The sequence below is a fragment of the Leuresthes tenuis genome, unplaced genomic scaffold, assembly GCF_036924035.1.
Source record: "Leuresthes tenuis unplaced genomic scaffold, fLeuTen1.0.hap1 SCAF_1, whole genome shotgun sequence".
NCBI classification, from domain to species: domain Eukaryota; kingdom Metazoa; phylum Chordata; class Actinopteri; order Atheriniformes; family Atherinopsidae; genus Leuresthes; species Leuresthes tenuis.
The window spans coordinates 43,994,223-44,017,588 of record NW_027325355.1 but is presented as its reverse complement, the minus strand read 5'-3'; the positions used below and the strand labels follow the sequence as shown (position 1 = coordinate 44,017,588).

At 44.3% G+C, this 23,366-nt stretch overlaps 3 non-coding genes and 38 pseudogenes across 3 annotated transcripts; all 41 read right to left on the bottom strand.

The window, feature by feature from the left end:
• Positions 1-254: 254 nt before the first annotated feature.
• On the bottom strand, positions 255-373 carry LOC140273945 (5S ribosomal RNA; annotated as a pseudogene).
• A 269-nt stretch (positions 374-642) lies between these two features.
• LOC140317028 (5S ribosomal RNA) lies at positions 643-761 on the bottom strand (annotated as a pseudogene).
• Positions 762-1,030: 269 nt separating this feature from the next.
• On the bottom strand, positions 1,031-1,149 carry LOC140272218 (5S ribosomal RNA; annotated as a pseudogene).
• A 657-nt stretch (positions 1,150-1,806) lies between these two features.
• On the bottom strand, positions 1,807-1,925 carry LOC140290864 (5S ribosomal RNA; annotated as a pseudogene).
• A 272-nt stretch (positions 1,926-2,197) lies between these two features.
• Positions 2,198-2,316, bottom strand: LOC140303606 (5S ribosomal RNA; annotated as a pseudogene).
• Positions 2,317-2,585: 269 nt separating this feature from the next.
• On the bottom strand, positions 2,586-2,704 carry LOC140290736 (5S ribosomal RNA; annotated as a pseudogene).
• Positions 2,705-2,974: 270 nt separating this feature from the next.
• On the bottom strand, positions 2,975-3,094 carry LOC140317804 (5S ribosomal RNA; annotated as a pseudogene).
• A 269-nt stretch (positions 3,095-3,363) lies between these two features.
• On the bottom strand, positions 3,364-3,482 carry LOC140288791 (5S ribosomal RNA; annotated as a pseudogene).
• Positions 3,483-3,751: 269 nt separating this feature from the next.
• On the bottom strand, positions 3,752-3,870 carry LOC140273938 (5S ribosomal RNA; annotated as a pseudogene).
• Positions 3,871-4,139: 269 nt separating this feature from the next.
• Positions 4,140-4,258, bottom strand: LOC140274298 (5S ribosomal RNA; annotated as a pseudogene).
• Positions 4,259-4,527: 269 nt separating this feature from the next.
• On the bottom strand, positions 4,528-4,646 carry LOC140294602 (5S ribosomal RNA; annotated as a pseudogene).
• Positions 4,647-4,915: 269 nt separating this feature from the next.
• LOC140290735 (5S ribosomal RNA) lies at positions 4,916-5,034 on the bottom strand (annotated as a pseudogene).
• A 270-nt stretch (positions 5,035-5,304) lies between these two features.
• Positions 5,305-5,423, bottom strand: LOC140298869 (5S ribosomal RNA). Its single transcript, XR_011914469.1, has one exon. It is a non-coding gene; the product is annotated as a 5S ribosomal RNA (ribosomal RNA).
• A 269-nt stretch (positions 5,424-5,692) lies between these two features.
• Positions 5,693-5,811, bottom strand: LOC140288789 (5S ribosomal RNA; annotated as a pseudogene).
• Positions 5,812-6,080: 269 nt separating this feature from the next.
• LOC140289008 (5S ribosomal RNA) lies at positions 6,081-6,199 on the bottom strand (annotated as a pseudogene).
• A 269-nt stretch (positions 6,200-6,468) lies between these two features.
• On the bottom strand, positions 6,469-6,587 carry LOC140299001 (5S ribosomal RNA). Its single transcript, XR_011914591.1, has one exon. It is a non-coding gene; the product is annotated as a 5S ribosomal RNA (ribosomal RNA).
• Positions 6,588-6,856: 269 nt separating this feature from the next.
• LOC140272213 (5S ribosomal RNA) lies at positions 6,857-6,975 on the bottom strand (annotated as a pseudogene).
• Positions 6,976-7,632: 657 nt separating this feature from the next.
• On the bottom strand, positions 7,633-7,751 carry LOC140289309 (5S ribosomal RNA; annotated as a pseudogene).
• A 272-nt stretch (positions 7,752-8,023) lies between these two features.
• On the bottom strand, positions 8,024-8,142 carry LOC140288330 (5S ribosomal RNA; annotated as a pseudogene).
• A 270-nt stretch (positions 8,143-8,412) lies between these two features.
• LOC140298868 (5S ribosomal RNA) lies at positions 8,413-8,531 on the bottom strand. Its single transcript, XR_011914468.1, has one exon. It is a non-coding gene; the product is annotated as a 5S ribosomal RNA (ribosomal RNA).
• Positions 8,532-8,800: 269 nt separating this feature from the next.
• Positions 8,801-8,919, bottom strand: LOC140288788 (5S ribosomal RNA; annotated as a pseudogene).
• A 269-nt stretch (positions 8,920-9,188) lies between these two features.
• On the bottom strand, positions 9,189-9,307 carry LOC140273932 (5S ribosomal RNA; annotated as a pseudogene).
• A 269-nt stretch (positions 9,308-9,576) lies between these two features.
• Positions 9,577-9,695, bottom strand: LOC140274287 (5S ribosomal RNA; annotated as a pseudogene).
• Positions 9,696-9,964: 269 nt separating this feature from the next.
• On the bottom strand, positions 9,965-10,083 carry LOC140294600 (5S ribosomal RNA; annotated as a pseudogene).
• A 269-nt stretch (positions 10,084-10,352) lies between these two features.
• Positions 10,353-10,471, bottom strand: LOC140290734 (5S ribosomal RNA; annotated as a pseudogene).
• Positions 10,472-10,741: 270 nt separating this feature from the next.
• On the bottom strand, positions 10,742-10,865 carry LOC140289829 (5S ribosomal RNA; annotated as a pseudogene).
• A 269-nt stretch (positions 10,866-11,134) lies between these two features.
• Positions 11,135-11,252, bottom strand: LOC140290195 (5S ribosomal RNA; annotated as a pseudogene).
• Positions 11,253-11,521: 269 nt separating this feature from the next.
• On the bottom strand, positions 11,522-11,639 carry LOC140290194 (5S ribosomal RNA; annotated as a pseudogene).
• A 269-nt stretch (positions 11,640-11,908) lies between these two features.
• LOC140289828 (5S ribosomal RNA) lies at positions 11,909-12,032 on the bottom strand (annotated as a pseudogene).
• A 269-nt stretch (positions 12,033-12,301) lies between these two features.
• On the bottom strand, positions 12,302-12,419 carry LOC140290193 (5S ribosomal RNA; annotated as a pseudogene).
• A 269-nt stretch (positions 12,420-12,688) lies between these two features.
• Positions 12,689-12,806, bottom strand: LOC140290192 (5S ribosomal RNA; annotated as a pseudogene).
• A 269-nt stretch (positions 12,807-13,075) lies between these two features.
• LOC140296522 (5S ribosomal RNA) lies at positions 13,076-13,194 on the bottom strand (annotated as a pseudogene).
• Positions 13,195-13,463: 269 nt separating this feature from the next.
• LOC140300381 (5S ribosomal RNA) lies at positions 13,464-13,582 on the bottom strand (annotated as a pseudogene).
• A 656-nt stretch (positions 13,583-14,238) lies between these two features.
• LOC140280051 (5S ribosomal RNA) lies at positions 14,239-14,357 on the bottom strand (annotated as a pseudogene).
• Positions 14,358-14,626: 269 nt separating this feature from the next.
• On the bottom strand, positions 14,627-14,745 carry LOC140288597 (5S ribosomal RNA; annotated as a pseudogene).
• Positions 14,746-15,014: 269 nt separating this feature from the next.
• LOC140306279 (5S ribosomal RNA) lies at positions 15,015-15,133 on the bottom strand (annotated as a pseudogene).
• Positions 15,134-15,402: 269 nt separating this feature from the next.
• On the bottom strand, positions 15,403-15,521 carry LOC140270154 (5S ribosomal RNA; annotated as a pseudogene).
• A 269-nt stretch (positions 15,522-15,790) lies between these two features.
• Positions 15,791-15,909, bottom strand: LOC140302237 (5S ribosomal RNA; annotated as a pseudogene).
• Positions 15,910-16,178: 269 nt separating this feature from the next.
• On the bottom strand, positions 16,179-16,297 carry LOC140296521 (5S ribosomal RNA; annotated as a pseudogene).
• Positions 16,298-16,566: 269 nt separating this feature from the next.
• Positions 16,567-16,685, bottom strand: LOC140300380 (5S ribosomal RNA; annotated as a pseudogene).
• A 659-nt stretch (positions 16,686-17,344) lies between these two features.
• LOC140299617 (5S ribosomal RNA) lies at positions 17,345-17,463 on the bottom strand (annotated as a pseudogene).
• Positions 17,464-23,366: the final 5,903 nt, after the last annotated feature.

Genomic DNA, 23,366 nt, shown 5'->3' with positions numbered 1-23,366 from the left:
AAATGTGCATTATATAGGTACTGGAATCATACGGTTCCTCTATGCAACCAGATAATTGCCGAGAAAAGCTGATGTGTAGCGGGTAAATCATCTTCTCTGATGTGATCATTCTCTGCAACTGAAACTGAGACTCTCAGATCACTTTGTGTCTGCCAACAAAGCAGCAGCAGCTGAAGATGACCAACTTCCTCATGTGTCACAGGGCGATCAGACGTTGCAACAAAAGACATGCAGGTGGTAGAGAGAAGAGAAAAAGCTTACAGCACCTGGTATTCCCAAGCGGTCTCTCATCAAAGTACTAACCAGGCCCAACCCTCCTTGGCTTCTGAGATCAAACGAGGTCAGACATATTCAGGGTGGTTTGGCCGTAAGCAACAATCTCTGTGACAAATGTGCATTATATAGGCAATGGAATCATATGGTTCCTCTATGTAACAAGATAATTGCCGAAAAAGGCTGATATATAGTGGGCACATCTTGTTCCCTGACGTGATAATTTTCTCCAGCTGAAAATGAGACTCTAAGATCACTTCGTGTCTGCCAACAAAGCAGCAGCAGCTGAAGATGACCAACTTCCTCATGTGTCACAGGGTGATCAGACGTTGCAACAAAAGACATGCAGGTGGTTGAGAGAAGAGAAAAAGCTTACAGCACCTGGTATTCCCAAGCGGTCTCCCATCCAAGTACTAACCAGGCCCCACCCTGCTTGGCTTCCAAGATCAGACAAGGTTGGGCATATTCCGGGTGGTGTGGCCGTAAGTAACAATGTTTGTGACAAATGTGCATTATATAGGTACTGGAATCATACGGTTCCTCTATGCAACCATATAATTGCCAAGAAAGGCTGATATGTAGTGGGCACATCTTGTTCCCTGACGTGATAATTTTCTCCAGCTGAAAATGAGACTTTAAGATCACTTCGTGTCTGCCAACAAAGCAGCAGAAAATGAAGATGACCAACTTCCTCATGTGTCACAGGGTGATCAGACGTTGCAACAAAAGACATGCAGGTGGTTGAGAGAAGAGAAAAAGCTTACAGCACCTGATAATCCCAAGCGGTCTCCCATCCAAGTACTAACCAGGCACAACCCTGCTTGGCTTTCGAGATCAGACGAGGTCGGGCATATTCAGGGTGGTGTGGCCGTAAGCAACAATGTCTCTGACAAATGTAAATTGTATAGGTACTGGAATCATACGTTTCCTCTATATAACCAGATAATTGCAGAGAAAGGCTGATAAATAGTGGACACATCTTCTTCCCTGACGTGATTATTCTCTCCAGCTGAAAATGAGACTCTCAGATCACTTCGTGTCTGCCAACAAAGCAGCAGCAGCTGAAGATGACCAACTTCCTCATGTGTCACAGGGCGATCAGACGTTGCAACAAAATACATGCAGGTGGTAGAGAGAAGAGAAAAAGATTACATCACCTGGTATTCCCAAGCGGTGTCCCATCAAAGTACTAACCAGAACCAGCCCTCCTTGGCTTCCGAGATCAGACAAGGTCAGACATATTCAGGGTGGTTTGTCCGTAAGTAACAATCTCTGTGACAAATGTGCATTATATAGGCAATGGAATCATACACTTCCTCTATGTAACCAGATAATTGCCGAGAAAGGCTGATATGTAGTGGGCACATCTTCTTCCCTGACGTGATAATTCTCTCCAGCTGAAAATGAGACTCTCAGATCACTTTGTGTCTGCCAACAAAGCAGCAGCAGCTGAAGATGACCAACTTCCTCATGTGTCACAGGGTGATCAGACGTTGCAACAAAAGACATGCAGGTGGTAGAGAGAAGAGAAAAAGCTTACAGCACCTGGTATTCTCAAGCAGTCTTCCATCCAAGTACTAACCAGGCCCAAACCTGCTTGACTTCCAAGATCAGACAAGGTCGGGCTTATTCAGGGTGGTGTGGCCGTAAGCAACAATATCTGTGACAAATGTGCATTATATAGGTACTGGAATCATACACTTCCTCTATGTAACCAGATAATTGCCCAGAAAGGCTGACTTGTAGTGGGCACATCTTCTTCCCTGATGTGATTATTCTCTGCAGCTGAAATTGACACTCTCAGATCACTTCGTGTCTGCCAACAAAGACGCAAAAGCAGCTGAAGATGACCAACTTCCTCATGTGTCACAGGAGGATCAGACGTTGCCACAAAAGACATGAAGGTGGTAGAGAGTAGAGAAAAAGCTTACAGCACCTGGTATTCCCAAGTGGTCTCCCATGCAAGTACTAACCAGGCCCAACCCTGCTTGGCTTCCAAGATCAGACGAGGTCAGGCATGTTCCGGGTGGTGTGGCCGTAAGCAGCAATGTCTCTGACAAAAGTGCATTATATTAGTACAGGAATCATACGGTTCCTCTATGTAACCAGATAATTGCTGAGAAAGGCTGATGTGTAGTGGGCACATCTTCTTCCCTGACGTGATTATTCTCTTCAGCTGAAACTGAGACTCTCAGATCACTTCGTGTCTTCCAACAAAGCAGCAGCAGCTGAAGATGACCAACTTCCTCATGTGTCACAGGGTGATCAGACGTTGCAACAAAAGACATGCAGGTTGTAGAGAGAAGAGAAAACGCTTACAGCACCTGGTATTCCCAAGCAGTCTCTCATCAAAGTACTAACCAGGCCCAACCCTCCTTGGCTTCTGAGATCAGACGAGGTCAGACATATTCAGGGTGGTTTGGCCGTAAGCAACAATCTCTGTGACAAATGTGCATTATATAGGCAATGGAATCATATGGTTCCTCTATGTAACAAGATAATTGCCAAAAAAAGGCTGATATATAGTGGGCACATCTTGTTCCCTGACGTGATAATTTTCTCCAGCTGAAAATGAGACTCTAAGATCACTTCGTGTCTGCCAACAAAGCAGCAGCAGCTGAAGATGACCAACTTCCTCATGTGTCACAGGGTGATCAGACGTTGCAACAAAAGACATGCAGGTGGTTGAGAGAAGAGAAAAAGCTTACAGCACCTGGTATTCCCAAGCGGTCTCCCATCCAAGTACTAACCAGGCTCCAACCGTGCTTGGCTTCCAAGATCAGACGAGGTTGGGCATATTCAGGGTGGTGTGGCCGTAAGTAACAATGTCTGTGACAAATGTGCATTATATAGGTACTGGAATCATACGGTTCCTCTATGCAACCATATAATTGCCAAGAAAGGCTGATATGTAGTGGGCACATCTTGTTCCCTGACGTGATCATTTTCTCCAGCTGAAAATGAGACTCTAAGATCACTTCGTGTCTGCCAACAAAGCAGCAGAAAATGAAGATGACCAACTTCCTCATGTGTCACAGGGTGATCAGACGTTGCAACAAAAGACATGCAGGTGGTTGAGAGAAGAGAAAAAGCTTACATCACCTGATAATCCCAAGCGGTCTCCCATCCAAGTACTAACCAGGCCCAACCCTGCTTGGCTTCCGAGATCAGACGAGGTCAGGCATGTTCCGGGTGGTGTGGCCGTAAGCAGCAATGTCTCTGACAAATGTGCATTATATAGGTACTGGAATCATACGGTTCCTCTATGCAACCAGATAATTGCCGAGAAAAGCTGATGTGTAGCGGGTAAATCATCTTCTCTGATGTGATCATTCTCTGCAACTGAAACTGAGACTCTCAGATCACTTTGTGTCTGCCAACAAAGCAGCAGCAGCTGAAGATGACCAACTTCCTCATGTGTCACAGGGCGATCAGACGTTGCAACAAAAGACATGCAGGTGGTAGAGAGAAGAGAAAAAGCTTACAGCACCTGGTATTCCCAAGCGGTCTCTCATCAAAGTACTAACCAGGCCCAACCCTCCTTGGCTTCTGAGATCAAACGAGGTCAGACATATTCAGGGTGGTTTGGCCGTAAGCAACAATCTCTGTGACAAATGTGCATTATATAGGCAATGGAATCATATGGTTCCTCTATGTAACAAGATAATTGCCGAAAAAGGCTGATATATAGTGGGCACATCTTGTTCCCTGACGTGATAATTTTCTCCAGCTGAAAATGAGACTCTAAGATCACTTCGTGTCTGCCAACAAAGCAGCAGCAGCTGAAGATGACCAACTTCCTCATGTGTCACAGGGTGATCAGACGTTGCAACAAAAGACATGCAGGTGGTTGAGAGAAGAGAAAAAGCTTACAGCACCTGGTATTCCCAAGCGGTCTCCCATCCAAGTACTAACAAGGCCCAACCCTGCTTGGGTTCTGAGATCAGACGAGGTCGGGCATATTCAGGGTGGTGTGGCCGTAAGTAACAATGTCTGTGACAAATGTGCATTATATAGGTACTGGAATCATACGGTTCCTCTATGCAACCAGATAATTGCCGAGAAAGGCTGATGTGTAGCGGGCAAATCATCTTCTCTGATGTGATCATTCTCTGCAACTGAAACTGAGACTCTCAGATCACTTTGTGTCAGCCAACAAAGCAGGAGCAGCTGAAGATGACCAACTTCCTCATGTGTCACAGGGTGATCAGATGTTGCAACAAAAGACATGCAGGTTGTAGAGAGAAGAGAAAACACTTACAGCACCTGGTATTCCCAAGCAGTCTCCCATCCAAGTACTAAGCAGGCTCAACGCTGCTTGGCTTCCGAGATCAGACGAGGGCGGGTATGTTCAGGGTGGTGTGGCCGTAAGCAACAATGTGTCTGACAAAAGTGCATTATATTAGTACAGGAATCATACGGTTCCTCTATGTAACCAGATAATTGCTGAGAAAGGCTGATGTGTAGTGGGCACATCTTCTTCCCTGACGTGATTATTCTCTTCAGCTGAAACTGAGACTCTCAGATCACTTCGTGTCTTCCAACAAAGCAGCAGCAGCTGAAGATGACCAACTTCCTCATGTGTCACAGGGTGATCAGACGTTGCAACAAAAGACATCAAGGTTGTAGAGAGAAGAGAAAACGCTTACAGCACCTGGTATTCCCAAGCAGTCTCTCATCAAAGTACTAACCAGGCCCAACCCTCCTTGGCTTCTGAGATCAGACGAGGTCAGACATATTCAGGGTGGTTTGGCCGTAAGCAACAATCTCTGTGACAAATGTGCATTATATAGGCAATGGAATCATATGGTTCCTCTATGTAACAAGATAATTGCCAAAAAAAGGCTGATATATAGTGGGCACATCTTGTTCCCTGACGTGATAATTTTCTCCAGCTGAAAATGAGACTCTAAGATCACTTCGTGTCTGCCAACAAAGCAGCAGCAGCTGAAGATGACCAACTTCCTCATGTGTCACAGGGTGATCAGACGTTGCAACAAAAGACATGCAGGTGGTTGAGAGAAGAGAAAAAGCTTACAGCACCTGGTATTCCCAAGCGGTCTCCCATCCAAGTACTAACCAGGCCCAACCGTGCTTGGCTTCCAAGATCAGACGAGGTTGGGCATATTCAGGGTGGTGTGGCCGTAAGTAACAATGTCTGTGACAAATGTGCATTATATAGGTACTGGAATCATACGGTTCCTCTATGCAACCATATAATTGCCAAGAAAGGCTGATATGTAGTGGGCACATCTTGTTCCCTGACGTGATCATTTTCTCCAGCTGAAAATGAGACTCTAAGATCACTTCGTGTCTGCCAACAAAGCAGCAGAAAATGAAGATGACCAACTTCCTCATGTGTCACAGGGTGATCAGACGTTGCAACAAAAGACATGCAGGTGGTTGAGAGAAGAGAAAAAGCTTACATCACCTGATAATCCCAAGCGGTCTCCCATCCAAGTACTAACCAGGCCCAACCCTGCTTGGCTTCCGAGATCAGACGAGGTCAGGCATGTTCCGGGTGGTGTGGCCGTAAGCAGCAATGTCTCTGACAAATGTCCATTATATAGGTACTGGAATCATACGGTTCCTCTATGCAACCAGATAATTGCCGAGAAAAGCTGATGTGTAGCGGCTAAATCATCTTCTCTGATGTGATCATTCTCTGCAACTGAAACTGAGACTCTCAGATCACTTTGTGTCTGCCAACAAAGCAGCAGCAGCTGAAGATGACCAACTTCCTCATGTGTCACAGGGCGATCAGACGTTGCAACAAAAGACATGCAGGTGGTAGAGAGAAGAGAAAAAGCTTACAGCACCTGGTATTCCCAAGCGGTCTCTCATCAAAGTACTCACCAGGCCCAACCCTCCTTGGCTTCTGAGATCAAACGAGGTCAGACATATTCAGGGTGGTTTGGCCGTAAGCAACAATCTCTGTGACAAATGTGCATTATATAGGCAATGGAATCATATGGTTCCTCTATGTAACAAGATAATTGCCGAAAAAGGCTGATATATAGTGGGCACATCTTGTTCCCTGACGTGATAATTTTCTCCAGCTGAAAATGAGACTCTAAGATCACTTCGTGTCTGCCAACAAAGCAGCAGCAGCTGAAGATGACCAACTTCCTCATGTGTCACAGGGTGATCAGACGTTGCAACAAAAGACATGCAGGTGGTTGAGAGAAGAGAAAAAGCTTACAGCACCTGGTATTCCCAAGCGGTCTCCCATCCAAGTACTAACCAGGCCCAACCCTGCTTGGCTTCCAAGATCAGACGAGGTTGGGCATATTCCGGGTGGTGTGGCCGTAAGTAACAATGTTTGTGACAAATGTGCATTATATAGGTACTGGAATCATACGGTTCCTCTATGCAACCATATAATTGCCAAGAAAGGCTGATATGTAGTGGGCACATCTTGTTCCCTGACGTGATAATTTTCTCCAGCTGAAAATGAGACTTTAAGATCACTTCGTGTCTGCCAACAAAGCAGCAGAAAATGAAGATGACCAACTTCCTCATGTGTCACAGGGTGATCAGACGTTGCAACAAAAGACATGCAGGTGGTTGAGAGAAGAGAAAAAGCTTACAGCACCTGATAATCCCAAGCGGTCTCCCATCCAAGTACTAACCAGGCACAACCCTGCTTGGCTTTCGAGATCAGACGAGGTCGGGCATATTCAGGGTGGTGTGGCCGTAAGCAACAATGTCTCTGACAAATGTAAATTGTATAGGTACTGGAATCATACGTTTCCTCTATATAACCAGATAATTGCAGAGAAAGGCTGATAAATAGTGGACACATCTTCTTCCCTGACGTGATTATTCTCTCCAGCTGAAAATGAGACTCTCAGATCACTTCGTGTCTGCCAACAAAGCAGCAGCAGCTGAAGATGACCAACTTCCTCATGTGTCACAGGGCGATCAGACGTTGCAACAAAATACATGCAGGTGGTAGAGAGAAGAGAAAAAGATTACATCACCTGGTATTCCCAAGCGGTGTCCCATCAAAGTACTAACCAGAACCAGCCCTCCTTGGCTTCCGAGATCAGACAAGGTCAGACATATTCAGGGTGGTTTGTCCGTAAGTAACAATCTCTGTGACAAATGTGCATTATATAGGCAATGGAATCATACACTTCCTCTATGTAACCAGATAATTGCCGAGAAAGGCTGATATGTAGTGGGCACATCTTCTTCCCTGACGTGATAATTCTCTCCAGCTGAAAATGAGACTCTCAGATCACTTTGTGTCTGCCAACAAAGCAGCAGCAGCTGAAGATGACCAACTTCCTCATGTGTCACAGGGTGATCAGACGTTGCAACAAAAGACATGCAGGTGGTAGAGAGAAGAGAAAAAGCTTACAGCACCTGGTATTCCCAAGCAGTCTTCCATCCAAGTACTAACCAGGCCCAAACCTGCTTGACTTCCAAGATCAGACAAGGTCGGGCTTATTCAGGGTGGTGTGGCCGTAAGCAACAATATCTGTGACAAATGTGCATTATATAGGTACTGGAATCATACACTTCCTCTATGTAACCAGATAATTGCCCAGAAAGGCTGACTTGTAGTGGGCACATCTTCTTCCCTGATGTGATTATTCTCTGCAGCTGAAATTGACACTCTCAGATCACTTCGTGTCTGCCAACAAAGACGCAAAAGCAGCTGAAGATGACCAACTTCCTCATGTGTCACAGGAGGATCAGACGTTGCCACAAAAGACATGAAGGTGGTAGAGAGTAGAGAAAAAGCTTACAGCACCTGGTATTCCCAAGCAGTCTCTCATCAAAGTACTAACCAGGCCCAACCCTCCTTGGCTTCTGAGATCAGACGAGGTCAGACATATTCAGGGTGGTTTGGCCGTAAGCAACAATCTCTGTGACAAATGTGCATTATATAGGCAATGGAATCATATGGTTCCTCTATGTAACAAGATAATTGCCAAAAAAAGGCTGATATATAGTGGGCACATCTTGTTCCCTGACGTGATAATTTTCTCCAGCTGAAAATGAGACTCTAAGATCACTTCGTGTCTGCCAACAAAGCAGCAGCAGCTGAAGATGACCAACTTCCTCATGTGTCACAGGGTGATCAGACGTTGCAACAAAAGACATGCAGGTGGTTGAGAGAAGAGAAAAAGCTTACAGCACCTGGTATTCCCAAGCGGTCTCCCATCCAAGTACTAACCAGGCCCAACCGTGCTTGGCTTCCAAGATCAGACGAGGTTGGGCATATTCAGGGTGGTGTGGCCGTAAGTAACAATGTCTGTGACAAATGTGCATTATATAGGTACTGGAATCATACGGTTCCTCTATGCAACCATATAATTGCCAAGAAAGGCTGATATGTAGTGGGCACATCTTGTTCCCTGACGTGATCATTTTCTCCAGCTGAAAATGAGACTCTAAGATCACTTCGTGTCTGCCAACAAAGCAGCAGAAAATGAGGATGACCAACTTCCTCATGTGTCACAGGGTGATCAGACGTTGCAACAAAAGACATGCAGGTGGTTGAGAGAAGAGAAAAAGCTTACATCACCTGATAATCCCAAGCGGTCTCCCATCCAAGTACTAACCAGGCCCAACCCTGCTTGGCTTCCGAGATCAGACGAGGTCAGGCATGTTCCGGGTGGTGTGGCCGTAAGCAGCAATGTCTCTGACAAATGTGCATTATATAGGTACTGGAATCATACGGTTCCTCTATGCAACCAGATAATTGCCGAGAAAAGCTGATGTGTAGCGGGTAAATCATCTTCTCTGATGTGATCATTCTCTGCAACTGAAACTGAGACTCTCAGATCACTTTGTGTCTGCCAACAAAGCAGCAGCAGCTGAAGATGACCAACTTCCTCATGTGTCACAGGGCGATCAGACGTTGCAACAAAAGACATGCAGGTGGTAGAGAGAAGAGAAAAAGCTTACAGCACCTGGTATTCCCAAGCGGTCTCTCATCAAAGTACTAACCAGGCCCAACCCTCCTTGGCTTCTGAGATCAAACGAGGTCAGACATATTCAGGGTGGTTTGGCCGTAAGCAACAATCTCTGTGACAAATGTGCATTATATAGGCAATGGAATCATATGGTTCCTCTATGTAACAAGATAATTGCCGAAAAAGGCTGATATATAGTGGGCACATCTTGTTCCCTGACGTGATAATTTTCTCCAGCTGAAAATGAGACTCTAAGATCACTTCGTGTCTGCCAACAAAGCAGCAGCAGCTGAAGATGACCAACTTCCTCATGTGTCACAGGGTGATCAGACGTTGCAACAAAAGACATGCAGGTGGTTGAGAGAAGAGAAAAAGCTTACAGCACCTGGTATTCCCAAGCGGTCTCCCATCCAAGTACTAACAAGGCCCAACCCTGCTTGGGTTCTGAGATCAGACGAGGTCGGGCATATTCAGGGTGGTGTGGCCGTAAGTAACAATGTCTGTGACAAATGTGCATTATATAGGTACTGGAATCATACGGTTCCTCTATGCAACCAGATAATTGCCGAGAAAGGCTGATGTGTAGCGGGCAAATCATCTTCTCTGATGTGATCATTCTCTGCAACTGAAACTGAGACTCTCAGATCACTTTGTGTCAGCCAACAAAGCAGGAGCAGCTGAAGATGACCAACTTCCTCATGTGTCACAGGGTGATCAGATGTTGCAACAAAAGACATGCAGGTTGTAGAGAGAAGAGAAAACACTTACAGCACCTGGTATTCCCAAGCAGTCTCCCATCCAAGTACTAAGCAGGCTCAACGCTGCTTGGCTTCCGAGATCAGACGAGGGCGGGTATGTTCAGGGTGGTGTGGCCGTAAGCAACAATGTGTCTGACAAAAGTGCATTATATTAGTACAGGAATCATACGGTTCCTCTATGTAACCAGATAATTGCTGAGAAAGGCTGATGTGTAGTGGGCACATCTTCTTCCCTGACGTGATTATTCTCTTCAGCTGAAACTGAGACTCTCAGATCACTTCGTGTCTTCCAACAAAGCAGCAGCAGCTGAAGATGACCATCTTCCTCATGTGTCACAGGGTGATCAGACGTTGCAACAAAAGACATGCAGGTTGTAGAGAGAAGAGAAAACGCTTACAGCACCTGGTATTCCCAAGCAGTCTCTCATCAAAGTACTAACCAGGCCCAACCCTCCTTGGCTTCTGAGATCAGACGAGGTCAGACATATTCAGGGTGGTTTGGCCGTAAGCAACAATCTCTGTGACAAATGTGCATTATATAGGCAATGGAATCATATGGTTCCTCTATGTAACAAGATAATTGCCAAAAAAAGGCTGATATATAGTGGGCACATCTTGTTCCCTGACGTGATAATTTTCTCCAGCTGAAAATGAGACTCTAAGATCACTTCGTGTCTGCCAACAAAGCAGCAGCAGCTGAAGATGACCAACTTCCTCATGTGTCACAGGGTGATCAGACGTTGCAACAAAAGACATGCAGGTGGTAGAGAGAAGAGAAAAAGCTTACAGCACCTGGTATTCCCAAGCAGTCTCCCACCCAAGTACTAACCAGGCACAATCCTGCTTGGCTTCCGAGATCAGACGAGGTCGGGCATATTATATTCAGGGTGGTGTGGCCGTAAGCGACAATCTCTGTGACAAATGTGCATTATATAGGTACTGGAATCATACGGTTCCTCTATGTAACCAGATAATTGCAGAGAAAGGCTTATGTGTAGTGGGCACATCTTCTTCCCTGACGTGATTATTCTCTGCAGCTGAAACTGAGACTCTCAGATCACTTCGTGTCTCCCAACAAAGCAGCAGAAGCTGAAGATGACCAACTTCCTCATGTGTCACAGGGTGATCAGACGTTGCAACAAAAGACATTCAGGTGGTCCAGAGAAGAGATAAAGCTTACAGCACCTGGTATTCCCAAGCAGTCTCCCACCCAAGTACTAACCAGGCCAACCGTGCTTGGCTTCCGAGATCAGACGAGGTCGGGCATGTTCAGGGTGGTGTGGCCGTAAGTAATAATCTCTGTGACAAATGTGCATTATATAGGTACTAGAATCATACGGTTCCTCTATGTAACCAGATAATTGCCAAGAAAGGCTGATGTGTAGTGGGCACATCTTCTTCCCTGATGTGATTATTCTCTGCAGCTGAAACTGAGACTCTCAGATCACTTTGTGTCTGCCAACAAAGCAGCAGCAGCTGAAGATGACCAACTTCCTCATGTGTCACAGGGTGATCAGACGTTGCAACAAAAGACATTCAGGTGGTCCAGAGAAGAGATAAAGCTTACAGCACCTGGTATTCCCAAGCAGTCTCCCACCCAAGTACTAACCAGGCCAACCGTGCTTGGCTTCCGAGATCAGACGAGGTCGGGCATGTTCAGGGTGGTGTGGCCGTAAGTAATAATCTCTGTGACAAATGTGCATTATATAGGTACTGGAATCATACGGTTCCTCTATGTAACCAGATAATTGCCAAGAAAGGCTGATGTGTAGTGGGCACATATTCTTCCCTGATGTGATTATTCTCTGCAGCTGAAACTGAGACTCTCAGATCACTTTGTGTCTGCCAACAAAGCAGCAGCAGCTGAAGATGACCAACTTCCTCATGTGTCACAGGGTGATCAGACGTTGCAACAAAAGACATGCAGGTGGTAGAGAGAAGAGAAAAAGCTTACAGCACCTGGTATTCCCAAGCAGTCTCCCACCCAAGTACTAACCAGGCACAATCCTGCTTGGCTTCCGAGATCAGACGAGGTCGGGCATATTATATTCAGGGTGGTGTGGCCGTAAGCGACAATCTCTGTGACAAATGTGCATTATATAGGTACTGGAATCATACGGTTCCTCTATGTAACCAGATAATTGCAGAGAAAGGCTTATGTGTAGTGGGCACATCTTCTTCGCTGACGTGATTATTCTCTGCAGCTGAAACTGAGACTCTCAGATCACTTCGTGTCTCCCAACAAAGCAGCAGAAGCTGAAGATTACCAACTTCCTCATGTGTCACAGGGTGATCAGACGTTGCAACAAAAGACATTCAGGTGGTCCAGAGAAGAGATAAAGCTTACAGCACCTGGTATTCCCAAGCAGTCTCCCACCCAAGTACTAACCAGGCCAACCGTGCTTGGCTTCCGAGATCAGACGAGGTCGGGCATGTTCAGGGTGGTGTGGCCGTAAGTAATAATCTCTGTGACAAATGTGCATTATATAGGTACTAGAATCATACGGTTCCTCTATGTAACCAGATAATTGCCAAGAAAGGCTGATGTGTAGTGGGCACATATTCTTCCCTGATGTGATTATTCTCTGCAGCTGAAACTGAGACTCTCAGATCACTTTGTGTCTGCCAACAAAGCAGCAGCAGCTGAAGATGACCAACTTCCTCATGTGTCACAGGGTGATCAGACGTTGCAACAAAAGACATTCAGGTGGTCCAGAGAAGAGATAAAGCTTACAGCACCTGGTATTCCCAAGCAGTCTCCCACCCAAGTACTAACCAGGCCAACCGTGCTTGGCTTCCGAGATCAGACGAGGTCGGGCATGTTCAGGGTGGTGTGGCCGTAAGTAATAATCTCTGTGACAAATGTGCATTATATAGGTACTGGAATCATACGGTTCCTCTATGTAACCAGATAATTGCCAAGAAAGGCTGATGTGTAGTGGGCACATATTCTTCCCTGATGTGATTATTCTCTGCAGCTGAAACTGAGACTCTCAGATCACTTTGTGTCTGCCAACAAAGCAGCAGCAGCTGAAGATGACCAACTTCCTCATGTGTCACAGGGTGATCAGACGTTGCAACAAAAGACATGCAGGTGGTACAGAGAAGAGAAAAAGCTTACAGCACCTCGTATTCCCAAGAGGTCTTCCATCCAAGTACAAACCAGGCCCAACTGTGCTTGGCTTCCGAGATCAGACTAGGTCGGGCATGTTCAGGGTTGTGTGGCCGTAAGCAACAATGTCTCTGACAAATGTGCATTATATAGGTACTGGAATCATACGGTTCCTCTATGCAACCAGATAATTGCCGAGAAAGGCTGATGTGTAGCGGGCATATCATCTTCTCTGATGTGATCATTCTCTGCAACTGAAACTGAGGCTCTCAGATCACTTCGTGTCAGCCAACAAAACAGCAGCAGCTGAAGATGACCAACTTCCTCATGTGTCACAGGGTGATCAGACGTTGCAACAAAAGACATGCAGGTGGTAGAGAGAAGAGAAAAAGCTTACAGCACCTGGTATTCCGAAGTGGTCTCCCATCCAAGTACTAACCAGGCCCAACCCTGCTTTTCTTCCAAGATCAGACGAGGTCAGGTATATTCAGGGTGGTGCGGCCGTAAGCAACAATATCGGTGACAAATGTGCATTATATAGGTACTGGAATCATACACTTCCTCTGTGTAACCAGATAATTGCCGAAAAAGGCTGACTTGTAGTTGGTTCATCTTCCTCCTTGATGTGATTATTCTCTTCAGCTGAAACTGAGACTCTCAGATCACCTCGTGTCTATCAACAAAGCAGCAGCAGCTGAAGATGACCAACTTCTTCACGTGTCACAGGGTGATCAGACGTTGCAACAAAAGACATGCAGGTGGTAGAGAGAAGAGAAAAAGCTTACAGCACCTGGTATTCCCAAGCTGTCTCCCATCCAAGTACTAACCAGGTACAACCTTCTTGGTGTCCGAGATCAGACGAGGTCGGGCTTATTCAGGGTGGTGTGGCCGTAAGCAACAATGTCTCTGACAAATGTGCATTATATAGGTACTGGAATCATACGGTTCCTCTATGCAACCAGATAATGGCCGAGAAAGGCTGATGTGTAGCGGGCAAATCATCTTCTCTGATGTGATCATTCTCTGCAACTGAAACTGAGACTCTCAGATCACTTTGTGTCAGCCAACAAAGCAGCAGCAGCTGAAGATGACCAACTTCCTCATGTGTCACAGGGTGATCAGACGTTGCAACAAAAGACATGCAGGTTGTAGAGAGAAGAGAAAATGCTTACAGCACCTGGTATTCCCAAGCAGTCTCCCATCCAAGTACTAAGCAGGTTCAACCCTGCTTGGCTTCCAAGATCAGACGAGGTCGGGTATGTTCAGGGTGGTGTGGCCGTAAGCAACAATGGGTCTGACAAAAGTGCATTATATAAGTACAGGAATCATACGGTTCCTCTATGTAACCAGATAATTGCTGAGAAAGGCTGATGTGTAGTCGGCACATCTTCTTCCCTGACGTGATTATTCTCTTCAGTTGAAACTGAGACTCTCAGATCACTTCGTGTCTTCCAACAAAGCAGCAGCAGCTGAAGATGGCCAACTTCCTCATGTGTCACAGGGTGATCAGACGTTGCAACAAAAGACATGCAGGTTGTAGAGAGAAGAGAAAACGCTTACAGCACCTGGTATTCCCAAGCAGTCTCCCATTAAAGTACTAACCAGGCCCAACCCTCCTTGGCTTCCGAGATCAGACGAGGTCGGGCTTATTCAGGGTGGTGTGGCCGTAAGGAACAATTTCTGTGACAAATGTGCATTATATAGGTACTGGAATCATACAATTCCTCTATGTAACCAGATAATTGCAGAGAAAGGCTGACTTGTTATGGGCACATCTTCTTCCCTGATGTGATTATTCTCTGCAGCTGAAACTGAGACTCTCAGATCACTTCGTGTCTGCCAACAAAGCAGCAGCAGCTGAAGATGACCAACTTCCTCATGTGTCACAGGGTGATCAGACGTTGCAACAAAAGACATGCAGGTGGTCGAGAGAAGACAAAAAGCTTACAGCTCCTGGTATTCCCAAGCGGTCTCCCATTTAAGTACTAACCAGGCCCAACCCTCCTTGGCTACCGAGATCAGACGAGGTCGGGCATGTTCAGGGTGGTGTGGCCGTAAGCAACAATGTCTGTGACAAATGTGCATTATATAGGTACTGGATTCATACGGTTCCTCTATGTAACCAGATAATTGCCGAGAAAGGCTGACTTGTAGTGGGCAAATCTTCTTCCCTCATGTGATCATTCTCTGCAGCTGAAACTGAGACTCTCAGATCACTTCGTGTCTGCCAACAAAGCAGCAGCAGCTGAAGATGACCACCTTCCTCATGTGTCACAGGGTGATCAGACGTTGCAACAAAAGACATGCAGGTGGTCGAGAGAAGAGAAAAAGCTTACAGCACCTGGTGTTCCCAAGCAGTCTACCATCCAAGTACTAACCACGCCCAACCCTCCTTGGCTTCCGAGATCAGACGAGGTCGGGTATGTTCAGGGTGGTGTGGCCGTAAGCAACAATGTCTCTGACAAATGTGCATTATATAGGTACTGGAATCATACGGTTCCTCTATGCAACCAGATCATTTCCGAGAAAGGCTGATGTGTAGTGGGCACATCTTCTTCCCTGACGTGATTATTCTCTGCAGCTGAAACTGAGACTCTCAGATCACTTTGTGTCTGCCAACACAGCAGCAGCAGCTGAAGATGACCAACTTCCTCATGTGTCACAGGGTGATCAGACGTTGCAACAAAAGACATGCAGGTGGTAGAGAGAAGAGAAAAAGCTTACAGCACCTGGTATTCCCAGACAGTCTACCATCCAAGTACTAACCAGGCCCAAACCTGCTTGGCTTCCGAGATCAGACGTGGTCGGGCATATTCAGGGTGGTGTGGCCGTAAGCAACCATAACTGTGAAAAATGTGCATTATATAGGTACTGGAATCATACAGTTCCTCTATGTAACCAGATAATTGCCGAGAAAAGCTGATAAGTAGTGGGCACATCTTCTTCCCTGACGTGATTATTCTCTCGAGCTGAAACTGAGACTCTCAGATCACTTTGTGTCTGCCAACAAAGCAGCAGAAGCTGAAGATGACCAACTTCCTCATGTGTCACAGGGTGATCAGACGTTGCAACAAAAGACATGCAGGTGGTACAGAGAAGAGAAAAAGCTTACAGCACCTCGTATTCCCAAGAGGTCTTCCATCCAAGTACAAACCAGGCCCAACTGTGCTTGGCTTCCGAGATCAGACTAGGTCGGGCATGTTCAGGGTTGTGTGGCCGTAAGCAACAATGTCTCTGACAAATGTGCATTATATAGGTACTGGAATCATACGGTTCCTCTATGCAACCAGATAATTGCCGAGAAAGGCTGATGTGTAGCGGGCATATCATCTTCTCTGATGTGATCATTCTCTGCAACTGAAACTGAGGCTCTCAGATCACTTCGTGTCAGCCAACAAAACAGCAGCAGCTGAAGATGACCAACTTCCTCATGTGTCACAGGGTGATCAGACGTTGCAACAAAAGACATGCAGGTGGTAGAGAGAAGAGAAAAAGCTTACAGCACCTGGTATTCCGAAGTGGTCTCCCATCCAAGTACTAACCAGGCCCAACCCTGCTTTTCTTCCAAGATCAGACGAGGTCAGGTATATTCAGGGTGGTGCGGCCGTAAGCAACAATATCGGTGACAAATGTGCATTATATAGGTACTGGAATCATACACTTCCTCTGTGTAACCAGATAATTGCCGAAAAAGGCTGACTTGTAGTTGGTTCATCTTCCTCCTTGATGTGATTATTCTCTTCAGCTGAAACTGAGACTCTCAGATCACCTCGTGTCTATCAACAAAGCAGCAGCAGCTGAAGATGACCAACTTCTTCACGTGTCACAGGGTGATCAGACGTTGCAACAAAAGACATGCAGGTGGTAGAGAGAAGAGAAAAAGCTTACAGCACCTGGTATTCCCAAGCTGTCTCCCATCCAAGTACTAACCAGGTACAACCTTCTTGGTGTCCGAGATCAGACGAGGTCGGGCTTATTCAGGGTGGTGTGGCCGTAAGCAACAATGTCTCTGACAAATGTGCATTATATAGGTACTGGAATCATACGGTTCCTCTATGCAACCAGATAATGGCCGAGAAAGGCTGATGTGTAGCGGGCAAATCATCTTCTCTGATGTGATCATTCTCTGCAACTGAAACTGAGACTCTCAGATCACTTTGTGTCAGCCAACAAAGCAGCAGCAGCTGCTGAAGATGACCAACTTCCTCATGTGTCACAGGGTGATCAGACGTTGCAACAAAAGACATGCAGGTGGTCGAAAGAAGAGAAAAAGCTTACAGCACCTGGTATTCCCAAGAGGTCTTCCATCCAAGTACTAACCAGGCCCAACCGTGCTTGGCTTCCGAGATCAGACGAGGTCGGGCATGTTCAACGTGGTGTGGCCGTAAGCAACAATGTCACTGACAAATGTGCATCATATAGGTACTGGAATCATACGGTTCCTCTATGCAACTAGATAATTGCAGAGAAAGGCTGATGTGTAACGGGCATATCATCTTCTCTGATGTGATCATTCTCTGCAGCTGAAACTGAGACTCTCAGATCACTTCGTGTCTGCCAACAAAGCAGCAGCTGAAGATGACCACCTTCCTCATGTGTCACAGGGTGATCAGACGTTGCAACAAAAGGTGGTAGAGAGAAGAGAAAAAGCTTAAAGCACCTGGTATTCCCAGGCAGTCTACCATCCAAGTACTAGTAGTAGTAAAAATAAAAAGGATGGAAAACATTCAAGAAAAGTGCAAATGAAGCAAGGTTTTTTGGTATAACTATCATGTATTATTCATTTGAACTTTTTTAGAACTTTGAACATTTACAAAACATAAGTAAGATCTCAATCTCAGCTCGGCTGCTGACTACTTGGTCCTGGGGCCTGCTGCTGTCTAGCTCTGGTTCATTCCCGTTTAGGAGATAGCTGATGATTAATGTCATCCTCTTCTAAAAGTCACTGTCAGACTCTGAATTTGATCTTCATATTCTGAAACCTCTTTCTTGACCAAAATCAATTTCAAGGCCTTGTGTGCGATGAATCTTTTGGTTGTTGCGGAGAATCGGTTGTATTAGTAGTTATCACTGGGAAAGCTATATTTATTGCCCCCCCCCCCCCCCCCCCCCAAAAAAAAAGAGGAGGGGAAAAAAGAGGGAAAATGAAAAATGTGCAGGAATATGATTACAGGTGCAAGTGCTTGAATGTCGGTTTGACACATGCACACGTGTATAATTACAACAAACAGTTTGAAAGTAGTGTTTCTTTTACAGATCACCAAGAAGCTGGCTGGCGCTATTGGGGACAGTGCTGCATGGATGATAAACATCGGCAACGAGTTTGGCCAGGTTCTGAACTCTGTTCTGACAACGGGTGAAGGTGCAGGGTTGGAAGAGTTGTGCCATGGCATCGTCACTCGATACAAGAATGCGGGCCAAGCTGAACCTGAGGTCATCTATGTTGACCGGGACTGCTGCAGCCAGTCAGGTGGGTAAAAATGATAAAATTCTTTATCAAATATACGTTTGAAAAACTGTGTGCCACACACACACACACTGTTACCACTCCACTTGTGGGAGGAGTGGTACTGGCAATTGGGCAGCGGCTGACTTTGTTTTTCACAGGTGTGTCTTCAGTGGTCAAACTCTTCCACCCATGGAGGTCTGCAGTGCGCTTGGACAGCTTCCATTTCATGCGACGTTTTAACTGCGGCGTTAAGTTTACGTTAAGTGTCTGTCTGTCTGTCTGTCTGTTCGCAGATGATTGCTCGTCTGTTACTGTGTGATTATTGTTACAATGTTAATAAAGTTTGATAATTTTACTTGAACCAAGAACAGCCTTCACATTTTTATTTAATTTCCCTTTGCAAAACAGGACGACAGTGAGTGTGAGTGACATCCATTTAATGCAATTGTCAAAAGTGAAGCCAGAATTACTTGGAGAATTATTTTACATTTATTAACAAAACCCAACACTCTTTGTCTCAACCAAAGATTTTTTAAAAATACTTTCTTTGCTCAATTTGGAATTTGTTTCATTCACTTGTGTTGCACAAATAGTGATACAGATAGATAGCTAGTCTCTCAAATAATTGAGTGTACCAAAAAAAGAGGGGAAAAATGATGGGAGACTTATTTACATTTACAGTTATACACATGTTGTGTGCTCCCCCCTACAGTAGGCTTTAGTAAAGTCCAAAGCACTGTGGTATGTTGGGGTGTTGCCACAATACAGGTTCGAATCCCACAAGAAACATGAAAATTAAACAGATGATAAACCTTGCAATAAGTGCAGAGGTGTGTGTAAACAATGTTGAGAAGATAAGAGAATAGAGAAAAGTGGATAAAGTGTACGTTTTTTCTCCTTTTCTTTTTCTCTCTCCCCCCCCCTCCTTCCTCTTTTTTTCCTTTTCCCCCCTTTCGGGCAGTCCCTTTTGCCCCTTTTTTGGCCGAAAGGTTAGCACTCTGGACTTTGAATCCTGTGATCCGAGTTCAAATCTCGGTGGAACCTACAGGTGTGCTGTCATGTTTGTGTTCTGGAAAGAAAATGAGTGGATGAGGTTAGTCAGTTGTCAAGTCACACCAGAGTGTGTGATTGACCAATTCCAAAGAGAGGGCTTAAATTGTTTAATGTTGAAAAAGTGAAACATTCAGCTGAGAGGGTCTGTGCTATTTGCCTTCTCACCTCCGGGTGTCACTAATTGAATCTATTTGATTTCTTCTTCCATATTAATTTGCAATGCATATATTTTTCCATGCTCTCCGTTTGGAATTTGGACACAGAAGCCAAAGGAGAAGGAAACAGGAAAAACAATCCCATGGTAACAATCAGCGACAAGGAGAACTACTCAAAAGCCTACATAATTAACCCGGTGCCCAACCATGGGCCAACCAATCATCCAATCAAGGAGCGGCAATTTCTGCCGGCCGGGATCTGAGCGCCAACTCCATGCGGTGCGCACAAGTTGGTACTGATTTAGGAAAAAGAGGATTGTACAATTTTACTCCTTGGTATGGATACTCTTTCAAAAAAGTCCAAAAAATAAAATATGTGGTTGACAAAACTGTGTGACTCAGTCCTTCAACACAAAAGGCAGGCAAAGGAAAATCAGCTGTCCTCTCTATCTAATCATAGGAGGATGGCCTGACTACGATCAGGGACCTGAGCAGCAAAGAATAGATAGACATGATAAATAGTTATATATATATATACATATATATATGTACATACTAGTCTCCAATACTACTATGATAAAAAGAGATCCAATGTACAGGTCTAAGTTGTACAGGAATGTGTTGTAGAAATTTGTTCTATATTTTTGTTGTAAATCCACAACAGGTTTCATCATCTGCTAATCCTGAAGGAGACACTAGTTGTAAAGGAATTTATTAATACATAAAAATGCTTATATTATAAGACTGAAACATCCTTGAACAGCAGATCACTGTAAAGACATACATATAATATTGTGATTATGTCAGTGGGTCAACAATTTTGTAAAGGCAACTTTACATAAAAAAATTTAAAATCTTGTAAAAATATAACAATGTAAACATAAAAACAGCAACCTCAAAACAAAACATAGCATGTTACCTGGATGGAAAACCATGCGTCTCTACAGCCTGAAGGAAGAAATCTTGGGCTGTTGATGACTTGTTGTTATTGGTAGCATGTCGGTACATGATCTTTGTGAGCATTTGGAAAACATAAAAACCACAGAAACACATTAAACATTAACTACAATAATATAAGAATAATAAATGAATGAAATATTGTTCCATGTGTAATGTTAGACTTAAAGCTATACTTACCTTTCTGGCATGTAGCACGGCACTTATTAAAAATTTAAACATGAAAAACTCCCCCTCCCTCCAAAGTCTCACCCTCTTCCCCCTGCCTGACCTGTGACGCTCCCTTCCTCCCTGACGTGTGAGGTGAGAAAGTGATGGTGCGTTCCATCTCCCCCGGATGTCGGAGCGGAGAATGTTGTCAAGTTATCAGCGGTCCAGTTACCACGTCCATCAAGGCTATTCTTGTGCTTGCCGTGTCCGAATATAAACAACTTGTGATCTACAACGGCCTGCGTTGTAGTTCGCGTGTAATTTCAACACCTGGTGGCTTGCTTTTCCATTTTAGTGCGCCATAAGCTTATTAGGAGCATTTTAAGCTTACAAAAGAAAAGTATAGCTTTAAATAAATTAAGTTGAATATTATATCACACACTATAATCTCCATGGGGACACTGACCTTTCTTGAAGAGACATCTATTCCAAACATTACCACACCATATCTGTTCAATAAAAATGTATCAATTGTTTAACGCAGCTACATCGTGGTCCATTACACCAGATTCCAGAACTCTGCAGAATGTATGCCATAGACCATTTTTTAAATCAATATATAAATATATAATGTCCATGTGATGTCCTTTGCTGTCAGCTTACCTGATCAACTTGTGGTTGATATCTATATGTACGAGTGACAGAGGAGCTGCGACATTGTAGGTCCTTCTCACAACACATCCGAGGCTTGTCATTCTCTGTAGTATTCCTACCCTATCAACCCGGTGCATCGAATCCCACACTCTGTCCACTGAACTCTGTGGCCTAAAGCCCTAAGACGACCTTTTACCATTCTGTGACCTGTAGGAAAAGAAGTGAAAACCACTTTTATTTAAGATATATTGATTGATAATCATGTAAACAAACAATTTAGGCATTTAACTTTTTCTCAGGTATACATGCTATGATGACCGTTGCTATGATAATGTCCAGGACTCTCCACTAAGGCACAGAAAATTTAAAAAATAATATTGATAGCCTTTAGGCTATAAAAATAGCAGTCATTAAAGTAGCCGGCCCTCAGCTAGACTTAGTTGTGGAGCCTATATGGCCGGCAATTTCAAATGTTACTTTTATGGCACAAATCTTTTTATAATGCTATGGACAAGTGCATGATATAATTCAAATAAAAACTTTCTGTAAAAAGCACCAACCCAAATTCTGGGAGTCTTGCTTGATGGCAGAGACCAAGCTGTCAAGTTCATCATCTGTCATTTTACTGTAGCCTTCCCTTTTTGAGAGGCCCCACTGTCGCATTCTGCGTTTCAGTGTTCTCACTGATACACCAGCAGTGTGGAAATACAGGGGGCAGAGAGGTCAATTTCAATCAAATGCTGGACGTGGTCTTTGGAAAAAAACATATGCTGGCTTGTTCACAGATACGAGACTTGTGTTCTTTTCACTGATTTTTACTGTGGTCTTCATCGTCGGCTTTCACCACAAGTACACCGTAGAACTGATAAAACACAAATGATGTACAAATATTACATTACACATGCCTCAACTAAAAGAAAATATATTATTTACAAACACAAACTTACATACCACTTTGGCCTGCAAGTGGACAAACCGGTAAACTTAAAACCGCTTATGGTCTTCGTTGATTGCTTTCTTTATTGGATCCATATCAATGATACCAGTTTACCGGACCGCTTTTTTAAACCGGAAGTGACATCACCGTCACCTTAAACTAAACTTATCAAGTTTTAACTTTTAACTTTTACCTAACACCAAATGTTATTAACTATATCCTTTAAACATTGCTAAATATTAAATATATACATCAAAACACTTAAAACAAACGTGTTATACGGACATTCTCTATGGCCATAAAATCATAGCTGCATCTAGTGGCGAAACATAAATATAACTGCCGTTACATTGCCTGTTTGACAGTTTAAAGCGGCTGCACGTGCACTTTTTCTATCTGGCCTCAGTACATTTCTGAAATGTATTCATTTGTGTTTGGAAAACATTGGAAACTTTATTTCTGAGTCCACATCAGTGGGTTCTGGTTGTTAGCACATAGATGAGGAGACAGTTCAAGTAGTTTAAATTTTTAATAAGTGCCGTGCTACATGCCAGAAAGGTAAGTATAGCTTTAAGTCTAACATTACACATGGAACAATATTTCATTCATTTATTATTCTTATATTATTGTAGTTAATGTTTAATGTGTTTCTGTGGTTTTTATGTTTTCCAAATGCTCACAAAGATCATGTACCGACATGCTACCAATAACAACAAGGCATCAACAGCCCAAGATTTCTTCCTTCAGGCTGTAGAGACGCATGGTTTTCCATCCAGGTAACATGCTATGTTTTGTTTTGAGGTTGCTGTTTTTATGTTTACATTGTTATATTTTTACAAGATTTTAAATTTTTTTATGTAAAGTTGCCTTTACAAAATTGTTGACCCACTGACATAATCACAATATTATATGTATGTCTTTACAGTGATCTGCTGTTC